Genomic DNA, 13,223 nt, shown 5'->3' with positions numbered 1-13,223 from the left:
TTTAAAGGGGCTTAAGGTAGTGTACATGGAAAGGATCTCATGGAAGCAGTCACCAGATCCAGACCTGCTTTGCTTCAGCAAGATTCTTACACTGTGCACCTTCAGACTGTATCCTTTGGGACCTTTTCATCTACTGGAAAGAATGACATGATAAACCAGACATAAGCAGTAACCAGTAGATTTTTTTTTCCCCTAATGGTACATCTGTAGAAGACACCTCCTTTGTCTAAACATATTCCCTCTGAAGGAAATGCCTCTTCTGAGATTCCTTTATACCGATGCATTTGCAAAATTCAATTGATTAACAGCACAATCCTATCATTCTCATTGAGTTCAATGGGGTTCACTCCCAGATAAAACAGGAGACTACTCTCTACTGAGTCAAACCACTGGTTCATCCAACACCGTGCTGTCTGTAGCAGGGGTAGTCAACGCGGTGCCCTCTAGATGCTTTGGCCTCTTAACACTCATCAAGCCACCATAGCCAGCGATGGTCAGGGATGATGGAAGTTGTAGTCCAAATATCTGGAGGACGCTGCATTGGTTGCCCTTTGTCTAGGATCCTATGCTGCCTGGCAGGGGTTCTTCAGATTGTCAAACAGGAGTGTCTCCCAGCCTGGAGATAGCAGGGATTGAACCTTGATCATAGAAACAGAACTGTAGAGTTGGAAGGGACCTTGAGGGTCATCTAGTCCAACCTCCTGTAATCCAGAAATCTTTTGCCCGATGTGGGGCTCAAACCTATGACCCTAAGATTAAGCGTCTCATGCTCTACCAACTGAGCTATTCCTCATATATACCATCCTGCCTACCACTGAATGACAGCTCTACCCCTTAAAGATTGCAGCCTACATAAAACATACAATGAACAATGAAATCCTTTGCATTGCTCAGAGGTATGTTTCTTTTTTTTCTTTCTTTCTTTCTTTCTTTATTAAACAAAGATAAAACAAAGAATAATACATACACATACATTCATGCCATACATCATACATAGAATAGACAAAAAATCAATTACCTACACTAACATACCTTACCTACACACATTACACTCGTACCTATATTGCTAAATTGCTTATATTTATTATATTCAAATTTCTTATCAAAATTTAAAAGTCCATTAGGACATTTATAGGGAAAGTTCAATAGGGAAAGAAAAGAGCGATAGACGGGATAGATGGGGGCTAAGGCCTAACTTGAAAGGGGGGAGGAAGGAGAAAAAGAAAAGAAAAAGAAAAAAAAGAAAAAAAGGGGAAAGTAAAGAAAAAAGAAAAAAGAAAAAAGAGCAAAGAAGGGAGAGCAAAAAAGAAAAGTGATTCGGACTGATTCAACAGTCATCTTTCAACTTAATTAACTTCATCTTCTGACACTTCCACCGCGCTATACACAGGGGTTTACCCTTCAGTATTTCTTATATTGTCCTCTATTTACCAATCGTAATCTCGTTTTTCACCTAATACTTGATCCCGATTCCATACCTAAATCATTATCATCTTATCACAAGTACTGTAAGAAAAAAAAGTGAACACTCTAAATTTCTTATAAGCAATCCTGTATAGTTATTCTAAACACAACCATGTTCTGTTCCCCACTCCCATTTTCCTTAAATAATCATTGAGGCACTCCCACTGTTTTCTGATCTTGTCTCTAGGCTTATTACGTATCAAATCTGTTAGTTTAGCTAGTTCTAGGTATTCGCAAAGTTTGTCGACCCATTCACTTCTCGTTGGTATTCTTGGTTCCTTCCAGGTTTTTGCAATAAGCGTCCTTGCCGCTGTTGTTGCATATAAATATATGTCTGCCTTATCTCAGGGTATGTCACTATTTAGGATACCCAATAGATATGATTCCGCTTTTTTCCCATACGAGGTTTTGATTAGTTTTTGGGTTTCCCGGTGGATCAGAGGTATGTTTCATTGAGTTCAATGCAACTGACTTCCAGGTAAGCATGCAGAGGATAACCCTATATGTCAGGTATAGGCAAACTCAGCCCTCCAGATGTTTTTGGCCTACAACCCCCATCATCCCTAGGTAGCAGGACCAGTGGTCAGGGATGATGGGAATTGTAGTCTCAAAACATCTGGAGGGCCGAGTTTGCCTATGCCTACTATATGTACTAACCTGGAAGTAGTTCCCACTGAACTCGATTGGGCATTACAGATTTGCATTAAATGAGTGACAGTTCATTTACCTCCATTCGTTATGGACTGATGATTGGGTGGATTTTGCATTATGAGCTTTCTAACTGCATTTTGCATCATGTCTTTATCTACTCAATGAAGATTGATTTGTAAATGTTTATGTAAATGATGATATATGTGCGCTTTGTGCACTGAGAAATTCATCATATCACACATTATAATTTACAAGTTTGTTTTTGAGGGTTTACTCAAACTGCCTTTGTGGCTTCAGTACTCACAATAAATCTTGATTGCAGAGACGTGAACACAAAACATATAAGTTCATCATCAATTCATTCTCCAATAAGCACAGTGGAAAGTCTTGCGCAATTGTAGCAGCAGAATAGAAAGTTCCTCCGTTAAACACACTCATTAGAAAGAAGGCTACTTGTTCACATCAAAAGTTGGAAATGGGGGCCAAGAAATTTAGCTGTCTGAAATGAAGGACAAAATGGCACCCCAAAATACCATGCATAGAAGCAAGTTGGACAGACGACTGAATCTAATTTCAATATCGGCAACAGGAAAGGGTTCTCCACCACACATGAAGGCAATTGGCTAGTTATGGAGTTGTAAAGCAGGACAGGTAGTACACACAGTTATGTCTTCCAACAGAAGGATGCAGATGGCAGAAAGAGGTAGTGAGACCAAATACACTCCTAGCTCCACTACTGTGGTTGTGCTGTTCTTGTTTTTTAGACCTGCACTTGAGACTAACACATTCAGAGAGGATGCTGTGATGGATTGGGCTGGCTTGAGTAGAACTCCAGGGTGTTAAGTGTTAAACCCAGCCTCTTAGTTGATTGACGGCATTCCTTTCCATTAGGGGCGGAACAGCCACGGGTTTAAAGAAGATGGGTAGCCGTTAATTCGGGGGAGAGAAGGTTTTGGGAGCAGGAGCGTGTGGGAGGTTGTGGAGTAGGTTACTAGAGTAGGTGTAGATGGGGAATTAGTTAGGTTTGTAATTATATGATTAACAAGAACAGTTCTATTGAAACCACATGCTTGTACACATGAAACCTGAACGCAACCGTTAAGATTTTAAGACATTAAATGTTAAGTTAAAGTGCCATTTAAACTATCGTCGGTGTGATCTTTCCAGCAGAGGTATCTATTGATCATCTGGTGGGGATACTCATTAAAAGGACAAAACCCCTATCTAAAGCAGAAAGGATAGTTTGTTGTCCCTTGAGTGCACCGAGAGGGGGAGGAAGAGGGAGACTGGTTCAAGGGTGACACAAAGTTTCCTCGGGAGGGAGGAAAGCTTCACAGTGGGGAAAGCTCAAGTGAGGAGAACCCCTTACTGGTGTGTACACTAAAAATAGTCTCATATTCACCCCAGAGCTTAAAAAGATACCGGGCCACGTTTGAGCTGGGAAAGTACTCTCATTTTATTTGTAAAACCCACAAGGGATAGGGGGATTACAATAAGGCTATAGGGAAGAGTGGAGAAGTTTAGTGTTACCTCAGAAATCCCTATTAGTGCTTTGATAATTTGAGAGGTTCGAAAACAAAAGGCGTAAGGTGGGAACCTCTTACGTTGCAGATGCCAATGTAGACTTTAAACAGACTTCCTCTTCTCAGACATCCATGTTGAACACGAGGACATTAGTGAGTGGAGTGATGAGGCTTACTTAGGGTTCCGCCAAGTTCTACTACTCAGAGAAGAAACCTTGAGATTAATGAACCTAAATTAGCCATGCCCAATAACTTCAATTAATCTACTCTGGGTATAACAAGCATTGGAGTCGACCCAACAGGATTTTTGCCAATGTGAATGAAGCACAAGGGGTCCATTTTATTTAGCTATTTGCATTTTTAAACAATTGGTCCTATTCTTATATTGCCCATACACCACATACACCGCCACAAATAGGTTTGCTGGAAAAGAATTAATGTGGAACTCCAGAAGTGGATTTACATGTCAAAGGACTTGTGAGCTGTGTTCTGGCACTGCTTGCAAAGTCCCAGAATGAGCATGAACACAGTTGCGACGGACCCCTCCTCTGACTCTCAGATTCCCCCTGCTGCTTTTTATTTCTCTGTGACGAAGAGCAGAGTACTTCGTCACAGAGTACTTCGAGGTCCGCCTAAAATAGCAATCTTCCCTTCCACTTAAGGTCTTTTAAAAACAAGGGTACACCTATCCCGCTACCGTGGCCAGTTACAGGCTTGGCTCTGGGTTACTGGGAATAAAGCTCCTTTTTGCCTTAAGTCCAGGGCTTCCCTCACTTAGGGTCCCTCCCTGTTACTGTTACCTCAGCACACAGGGCAACAATGTGGCACTCCTGAGCTTCTCGTTCCTTCACCCCTCTTTCGTGTAACTCGAGGACCTGACTCATCACCCTGTAAGTCCTAGTGTCCCTTTCTTCAAGTTCACCACCTTTTGAGCCCGTCCGCCTTGCTGGATCAAACAGTCGACGACATTTCTTTGCACAACAAGAACAAGACTTCATTTTTAATATAACACATCGGTTTCGGTATTTCCTTTGTTTACAATATCATACAGTGGAACCTCGGTTTATGAACACCTCGGTTTACGAATTTTCGGTTTGTGAACGCCGCGGACCCATCTGGAACAGATTAATTCACATTCCATTACTTTCAATGGGAAAGTTCGCTTCAGTTTATGAACGCTTCAGTTTATGAACAGACTTCCTGAACCAATTACACTCATGCTTCGGGTTAAGTATGCTTCAGTTTAAGTACTCCGTGGACCCGTCTGGAACGGATTAATCCACTTTCCATTACTTTCAATGGGAAAGTCCGCTTCAGTTTATGAACACTTCTGTTTATGAACAGACTTCCGGAACCAATTGTGTTCATAAACCGAGGTACCACTGTATCATCATTCAGTGGAATAACAATAATTCCAACTCAAAGCCCTCAAAGAGATGTTTATTCGGCTTTACGCCCATCATAAAACACAATACAACAAAACAAAACAAATAAAACAGCAGACTCGTACAAGCCACAAATAATATAACACAATTCACAGCTCACAAGGACAAATATTAACAATTCAAAAAAGAAAAGTTTAAGATTAAAATTAAAGTTTTAGGCACTACGCTAAAATCAATATCTGATGTCATTTTAGAAAATTCTTATAACGATCAATAATCAGCTAACATTCCATTCCGTCCAATATAAGGATCCACATCTTGAAGAACCCAGGCAAGCTGTAGGTCAACTGGTTTGTCAGCCATAGGCTGGATTATGGAGATTAGTATACTAGCACGAGCCGAACTGTACATAGGGCAGATAAACATAACATGGTGTAGAGATTCAGTTGATTTAATTTCACAAGCACACATTGAAGAGACTTGGCCCTTAGTAAATCTATGTCTCAGCACGTTTTTTGGAAAAACATTGAACCTAGCTTTAATGAAGGCATATCGGTGAGATGCGGCCGTAAGTGATGTTAAGTAGGACGGAGCATGGTAAATGAGGGATTCCAACTCAATCTCTCCTAGTCACCACTATCCTGGCCCCACACCCTCTAACTTCCAGTCACCACTCTCTCCCACCCTCTTCTCACGGAGTGAGTGCAACTTAACTCTTAACACCCTGGAGATATTCCCAAACCCTTAAACTAAGCCCAATCCGTCACACCAGTTCCTTGCTTCTTAGGCTGCAAAATCACCATACATTTGAAGCACACATACCTCTCTAAAGAATCCTGGAACTGTAGTTCATCCCTCAGATAGCTACAATTATCAGCATCCTTAACAACCTACTGTTCATAGGATTCTTTTTCGAGGGGGGTTGCTTTAAATGTATGGCATATCTGAAGCATTAGCATAAACAGAGCCAATATTTTTCACCTAGTTGTGAAAAACAGGAGAGAGCCAACACTATAACCCTGAAATCTTCCACCCCTGTCATAGACTAATATTTTGGAATAAGGCATTTGTTTGTCTGATAACAAGAATCATAGAATTGTAGAGTTGGAAGGGACCCTGAGGGTCACCTAGTTTTTTGGTGCCAGCAATATGAAGTATTATTCTCTCCACCCATAGCAGCTAGCTTGATAAGAAAGAATATCTGAGCACACTTATCCTTGTAGGAACCTGTTACAGAGATAATGCCTGATTACTAGTGTTCTCTATTGTGACAGAAGCTGAGAAAATAATTTCCATTAATCTGCTGTTATTAGATATGATTGCTTCACAGTCTGCCACGCACCAGAGAAGAATGTTATAATGGATCTGAAGTTGCAGCAACATCCATTAATAAATCTGTTTTCAGACCCTGATGCTTTAAGGTTACTAAAAAAAGCCTTAATGGCTACAGATGGCAAAGAGCCTGATTCCCAAGTGTAACGTATCTTGAAATACTTAAGCAAACATTATCTGTGTTAACTTTTCAAAATCACCATAGTATGAACAGAGAAATCAGACTACCTCCTTCCAGTCCACCTCATCTGCATTCATGTCAAACCCATTCTGTTCTGTTTCTGCATTTATTTGCTTTTTAAATTTTAGTTCTTAAAAAATCCCCCATTAAACAACTTTAAAATCTATTTCCTCTCAAAATACACATTTTAAATTGCATTCCCATGCAATTTTTTTTTGGGGGGGGGGGGAGCCAATAACTAAGAACAAGCCTACATCCAAGCTCATAGTTAGCGAGGAGAGAGCTCTGGTTCAGACAACGCCCTAAGCCAAACCTTCCATGGAAACCTGGAAACCTGGTTAAAAGGTTTCATGAAGCTTTATTGGAAACACCCTTCCAGTTTCCCAGGAGCATTAAAACGAATAGAGAGAGTACAATCAGTCAAGCATGGAAAAAAGAATACAGATAAATGTATTGTACAGTTCCAGTGGACCCAATGTTTGACTAGTAGAAAAGACCTTTCAACCTGGCCAAGGCAAGTCAAGGAACCAAAGCAACTCCTCTTTATGCAGTACTTAAAGTACAGGGGTTTCATGAAAAGTAATGTGCCAGGACTCCATTGGTTCTCTGACCTTCTCCCTTTCATCACATGAGACTTGGGCCTACACCCTTGAAGTCTCCCACATGAACACCCAATATGTACACAGCCTGTATGTTCCAGCAAACCCCTGGCTCTTTACTTCCCGTCTCTGTGTGTGCATGTGCCGTGCAGTACGCATCATGTGCAGGCTACCTTCACGCACCCCTGTTCCCTGACATTTCCCTTTGTTCTGCTTGTTCCCCGTTTTCGCAAGTCTAACCACAAGCCTCTCACGGCAAAGTCGGCTTACGTGTTGAGAAAGCGTTCCCCCCGCCCGCCCACCTGTGTGCCTATGTGCTTGCAGTTTCATGCTCTTGGAAGAAATGCACCGCTATACATTTCTCCTACAGGTTCCTGATTGCACCAAGGTTTCTAACCACATTCATCCGAAAGCACTTAGAAGCCTCTTCAGAGCATCCCGATCAAAGTGAAAAGGACAGGGAAGCAAACACTATGCATCCCCCACATGCCCAAATATAACTCCACTGAGGACATAACAATGAATCGCAACTCAACAAAGCCTAGAATAGTGTAGATGGTTTTTTAAAACCCAAGAAGATGGGACTTCTGAAAAACACCATTAATATACGTAGAGGGGTGAGCCTATAGAGTCTATAGATAACATGGACTCTGACAGTAAGGAAAGAAATTTCCCTGTGTCCCTTTCAGTACTTTAATATTTTGAGGCATTGGGCATAGCTGCATTGGGCATAAATGATAGAATGGGATGTCATTTTCATTTAAAGCTATGTACGTCTTACTCAAGAACAAAGAAGAAAAGAGAGAGTTGGGCGGGGGGGAACGAACACAAGGTCATCTCCATGGAGTTCCTCCATCTATTCTCATTACCCAACACAACAACACTACAATATCTTCGTATGAGAGCCTTTTGATTAGAAATACTAAATTAAGATTTACTGTTTCTTGCCAGTGGGAATGGTATACTCAACTAAAGAGAAAGCCATTTAAACCCTCGCTTGAATCCTTTTGGAAGAGCCTATTTCTTCAAAAAGGCTGGAGATTTACAATAATTGCCTCCGAACCCTTTGGCTAAAGCAAACAGCATTAACAGCAAGGTGCAGAAGCATTTAAGTTTAAAGACTGAAATTAAATGCACAAATCTTGTTTAACTTCATATTGGGCCGGCAAATCTGTTTTCACAAACAGTTGAATGTGCCACTTGAAGCCCAATTCCTTGAGAGGAAGATGGGTGGGGGAAAGGTGGAGAGTTGAATTAGAGGCATAAATTTCCAGTTCTGTTGATGTATTACTTTTATTAGACAGTTTTACATTCAACATATTTTAGACAAAGAAGTGTAATGCATATTTCATATTCCCTTTGTTTTTGAGAGGGCTCAAGAGGACATTTAAATAAAACTTTATAGGGCAGGCCCAGAAACACACTGTGTTGCTAAATCTCTAATCTAGGTCTAAACTGGATTTATGGTGTTCCATCTCAGAGGACAGAGGAGAAGGTGTAAAAAGGGACAAGGCAAAGAAGGCTTTTTCTTACAGGAAGAAATCTAGCAATGGTAACAGTTCCTTACGTGGAAAACTACCTTTTCTGGGGTGAAGGATCTGTGCAGAACAAGCTCATATATTTTTGAAAAACCTGTGGCTAAAGAACCTCACATCAAGCAATAAATATGGATGAATGCAGCAAATTGCATACAGCAGCTTTGGATCTATCACTGCATTCAGAAGCATTGTAAGAAGGTTGCTGAAACACCACGGAATGTGCTAAGACAGGGATGGGGGAACATTAGGTCCCTAAGGTGTTGCTGAACTACCTTTAGCCCCAGCATGCATGGTCAAGGGGTCAGGGGCCAGGGATATTGGGAGTTGTAGTTACAGGTAGGTAGCCGTGTAGGTCTGAGTCGAAGCAAAATAAAAAAAATTCCTTCAGTAGCACCTTAAAGACCAACAAAGTTTTTATTTTGGTATGAGCTTTCATGTGCATGCACACTTCTTCAGATACACTTGAAACAGAAGTGTCAGACACTTATGTATATACAGAGGGTGGTGGGGGTGGGTGGGAATGGGTAATGGGCTGATGGGAATGGTAAACCTGTAGATGGCTGTTAACGACTGCTGATGACTGCAATTAGTCCTGGGGGGGAAATGCAAGGGCTGAGGCGCTAAAGAAAGCTTGATCATGCATAATGAGATAAGAATCCGATGTCTTTATTCATCCCAGGTGGCTCCATGGTTTTAAGCTTGGTAATGAGTTTTAAGCTTGGTAATGGTAATGGGAGTTGTAGTTCAGCAACATCTGGGGGGAGGGGGGAGAGAGAGAAAAGTTCCCTGCTCCTGTGATAGCAGCAGAACTTGGAAAGCTCATTTTCAAAAGGAACCAGTGCTGGGTCAAGCTCAACATGCCCCAAAAGGAACTACTGTAACTCCTGTCCATGTTTGTCCATGTACAAGAAAGTACAGTGGTATCTCGGGTTACAAACACCTTGGGTTACAAACACTTCAGGTTACAGACTCCGCTAACCTGGAAGTAGTACCTCTGGTTAAGAATTTTACCTCAGGATGAGAACAGGAATCGTGCACCGCCGGCGTTCCGGCAGCGGGAGGCCCCATTAGCTAAAGTGGTACCTCAGGTTGAGAACGGTTTCAGGTTAAGAACAGACCTCCAGAACGAATTAAGTTCGTAACCAGAGGTACCACTGTAGTTTGGGTCACATTCAGATCACAGTTCATGTTCATCTGAATGATCCTCTGGATTTTCTTTTCCAGCATTCAGAATGTCACAAGCTGTTGTACTGAAGTATAAAATACACTTAAGATGAAGAAGACATAAACACAAGCAAGGCACACGGACACGGACACACCAGCATTGTTTGATTCCACACAGACCCCACAAAAATGATATTTAAGCTTGAAGGCCCAAAGAGTCTAATGAGTTAAGACAAAACACATGCAAGAGAATTAACCTGAAGGTGAACTATCCCCAAATGAGTTTGATTTGCTTTCAGTTCACCCAGCAATTATGACATTTACTTTCAGGCACAGAGCAAAGGGGTTGTTTTTGTTTTTGTTTTAACTAAGTTGGTGAACTTTGCTAAACCAAACCTACTCCCAAGTAAGGATGTGCACTGTTTCAGTCTTAATACTGTGCTTAACACGATCAAGACAGGAGTGCCTGGCGTGCTCTGGTCCATGGGGTCACGAAGAGTCGGACACGACTAAACAACAACAACATGATCAAAAACCCAATCATTGGCCCAGTATACCTGAAGGAGCATCTCCACCCCCATCACTCAGCCCATACACTGACACTGACGTCCTCCTCCGAGGGTCTTCTGCTGGTTCCCTCACTGCAAGATGTGAAGTTACAGGGAACCTACCTAGCGAGTCTTCTAGGTAGTGGTGCCCTCCCTGTGGAACGCCCTCCCACCAGATGTCAAGGAGATAAAGAACTGCACAACTTTTAAAAGACATCTGAAGGCTGTGGTTGGTAGGTTCTTAACATTTGATGTTTTATGATTTTAGATATGCTGTAAGCCACCCAGAGTGACTGGGGGAACCCAACCAGATGTGTGGGGTATAAATAATATTTTTTTTAATTGTTGTTGTTGTTCATTCCAAGCACTGGTTAGGAGCAAATCAATTCACATTTCTTATGATGTGTTTAGATTAGTGCTGTGTACAAATGAACTCCAGAAATTCTCTATCTAACCTGTGAACAGATAAAACTGGGGTGAGGGTTTTTACACAAATTCTTCAACAATAGGAGCAGCACAGCTTCTTTCTTTCCCCCTAAATTTTATAAGAAGGTTTGACAATGTAGAATCCATAGCCTACCAATGTGCCTTTCCTCTGCCCCCAGGATTCTCTCCCCATCTTGAAAATAGGTTTGAAAGAAACATTATGTTGCAGTCAAAATGACTGGTTGGGGTGTGTGCGTTTGTATGTGTGTCCACCATCAGTTTATCTGGCTTGCAAATGTGCCCATACGTTTTAAAAGGCTGGCCTCTCCCTCCCTCCCTCTCTCCCTGTTTTTAGAAAATACATTGAATTTTCCATAAGGCTCACCATTACCACCTAGTGTTACATGGTATATTGCAGTTAAAACGTTTTATTTGCAACTGTATAGCTGAGTCCCTAGTGCAGGCATCCCCAAACTTCGGACCTCCAGATGTTTTTGACTACAATTCCCATCTTCCCCAACCACTGGTCCTGTTAGCTAGGGATTATGGGAGCTGTAGGCCAAAGCATCTGGAGGGCCGCAGTTTGGGGATGCCTGCCCTAGTGTCACTCCATAGCATTGAGGCCAGATAATGGCAGCCATTACAAACAAAAAACAAAGCAGAGTGGAGAAAATTTGGAGTAAATTCTCTTTAAAGTGGCCCTTTTCTAAGAGGGTAAGAGAAAAAAGAATAGAGTGGTACCCTGGATTAAAAACAGCTTAGTTTATAAAGAACTTGGAATAAGAACGCTGCAAACCCGGAAGTAGGTGTTTTGGTTTGTGAACTTTTCCTTGGAAGCAGAACATGTTCAGCTTCCTGTTATGTGTATTCCATTTGTAAATTGTGTCCCCCACTGCTATGGGAAAGCACGCCTTGGTTTAAGAATGCTTTGGTTTAAGAATGGACTTCCGGAACAGATTAAGTTCGTAAACCAAGGTACCACTGTATATCAGAGAAAGTTTTATTGATAAAGTTTGGGTTACAACAATACATAATATCAGAATGGTACAGTATCTCTATTGGGTACAAAGTTTCTGAAGTCAGCTCCACCACACATGAACACCCTGTGAATGAATGTGGCACAGTGGGTTAAACCACTGAGCCTAGGGCTTGCTGATCAGAAGGTTGGTGGTTCGGATGCCCGCGACGGGATGAGCTCCCGTTGCTCGGTCCCAGGTCCTGCCAACCTAGCAGTTCAAAAGGATGCCAAAGTGCAAGTAGATAAATAGAGTCGGTCACGACTAGACCCAATGGTCAGGGGTCCCTTTACCTTTTTTATTTACAGGTAGGTAGCCGTGTTGGTCTGCCGTAGTCAAAACAAAATAAAAAAATCCCTTCCAGTAGCACCTTAGAGACCAACTAAGTTTGTCATTGGTGTGAGCTTTCGTGTGCATGCACACTTCTTCAGTGGGTGCAACTATGTTCCTAGTTGCTCTGACCCTAGTCTCAGGCTCCTGCAGAGGCAGAAGATTTGGGTCGGAAGGTGCATTTCTGTTAACACAAACACTTCTGTACACAAAGAAAGTTATTGTCAAGTTTGTTTAAGCTCTTGTGGCATAAAAGATGAGTGGAAGACCAAAAATGCCTATCAGGCAGAATGAACCTGTTTGCAAGTGACACAGAAACAGCAGGAATGTTGAGATGCAATTCTGTCTTCCTGCACAACCAACCAAGTATCTGAATATACAAACACTTTAAAAAATGTGTTTCAGCTTTCACACATATACAGCTAATGAAAGAGAGGCTCAAAAATATTTCAACAGCGCAATCTGAAGTGTGTTTTCTTGGAAGAAAACCCCATTATGTTCAATGGAACTTACTCCCTAGTAAGTGCATTTAAGGGTTATGATTCCAGCACAATCTTCCACATGCTCACATAGAAGTTATGTCTTTTGTGGCCATAATGCTCAAGTAAGTGGCTCTAGGATGCAGGTGAAAGTGGTCTCCAGCTGTGTTTCCTAGGAAGTAAATCCTACTGAAATTCAGTGGGACAATTTCTGAGTAAGTATATCTATGATCACTGTGGATGGAGGAGTCTTACCAATTTCTGTCCATCTCTTTCTCATTTGGCCAGTCTTAAATTCAGTTCTTCGCATTTCCTCAGCAGTTTGCAAAGGGTGAGGGTTAAAGAAAGACATCCTCTCAAAAACTTGGCAGCACCTGTGGATTTCTCAATGTAGTTTTGACCATTGGCCTTTTCTGCTGGGGCTGCTGGGAGTCGTTGTCCAGCAACTTCTGACAAGAGTCCCTCACCTGCTGTAGGCAAATGGGCAAAGGTGAGGCAGGATAGGGCAGGTCAAGGCAAAGTGGAGCTGGGTGTCCTGAGGAGCGGTGAAGAAAAGAGGAGCATATTCTGGCAGGTACCAAGGTGGA

General features: G+C 41.9%; 1 protein-coding gene across 2 annotated transcripts in view; it reads right to left on the bottom strand.

Moving 5' to 3' along the window:
• The window catches only part of UNC5D (unc-5 netrin receptor D), a 401,974-nt gene that overhangs the window by 320,343 nt on the left and 68,408 nt on the right, over window positions 1–13,223 (bottom strand). The gene's annotated exons all lie outside the window — the stretch shown is intronic.

Source organism: Zootoca vivipara, chromosome 15 (assembly GCF_963506605.1).
Source record: "Zootoca vivipara chromosome 15, rZooViv1.1, whole genome shotgun sequence".
NCBI classification, from domain to species: Eukaryota; Metazoa; Chordata; class Lepidosauria; order Squamata; family Lacertidae; genus Zootoca; species Zootoca vivipara.
Note: the sequence above shows the minus strand (reverse complement) of the source record. Positions and strands in the feature narration are given on the sequence as shown.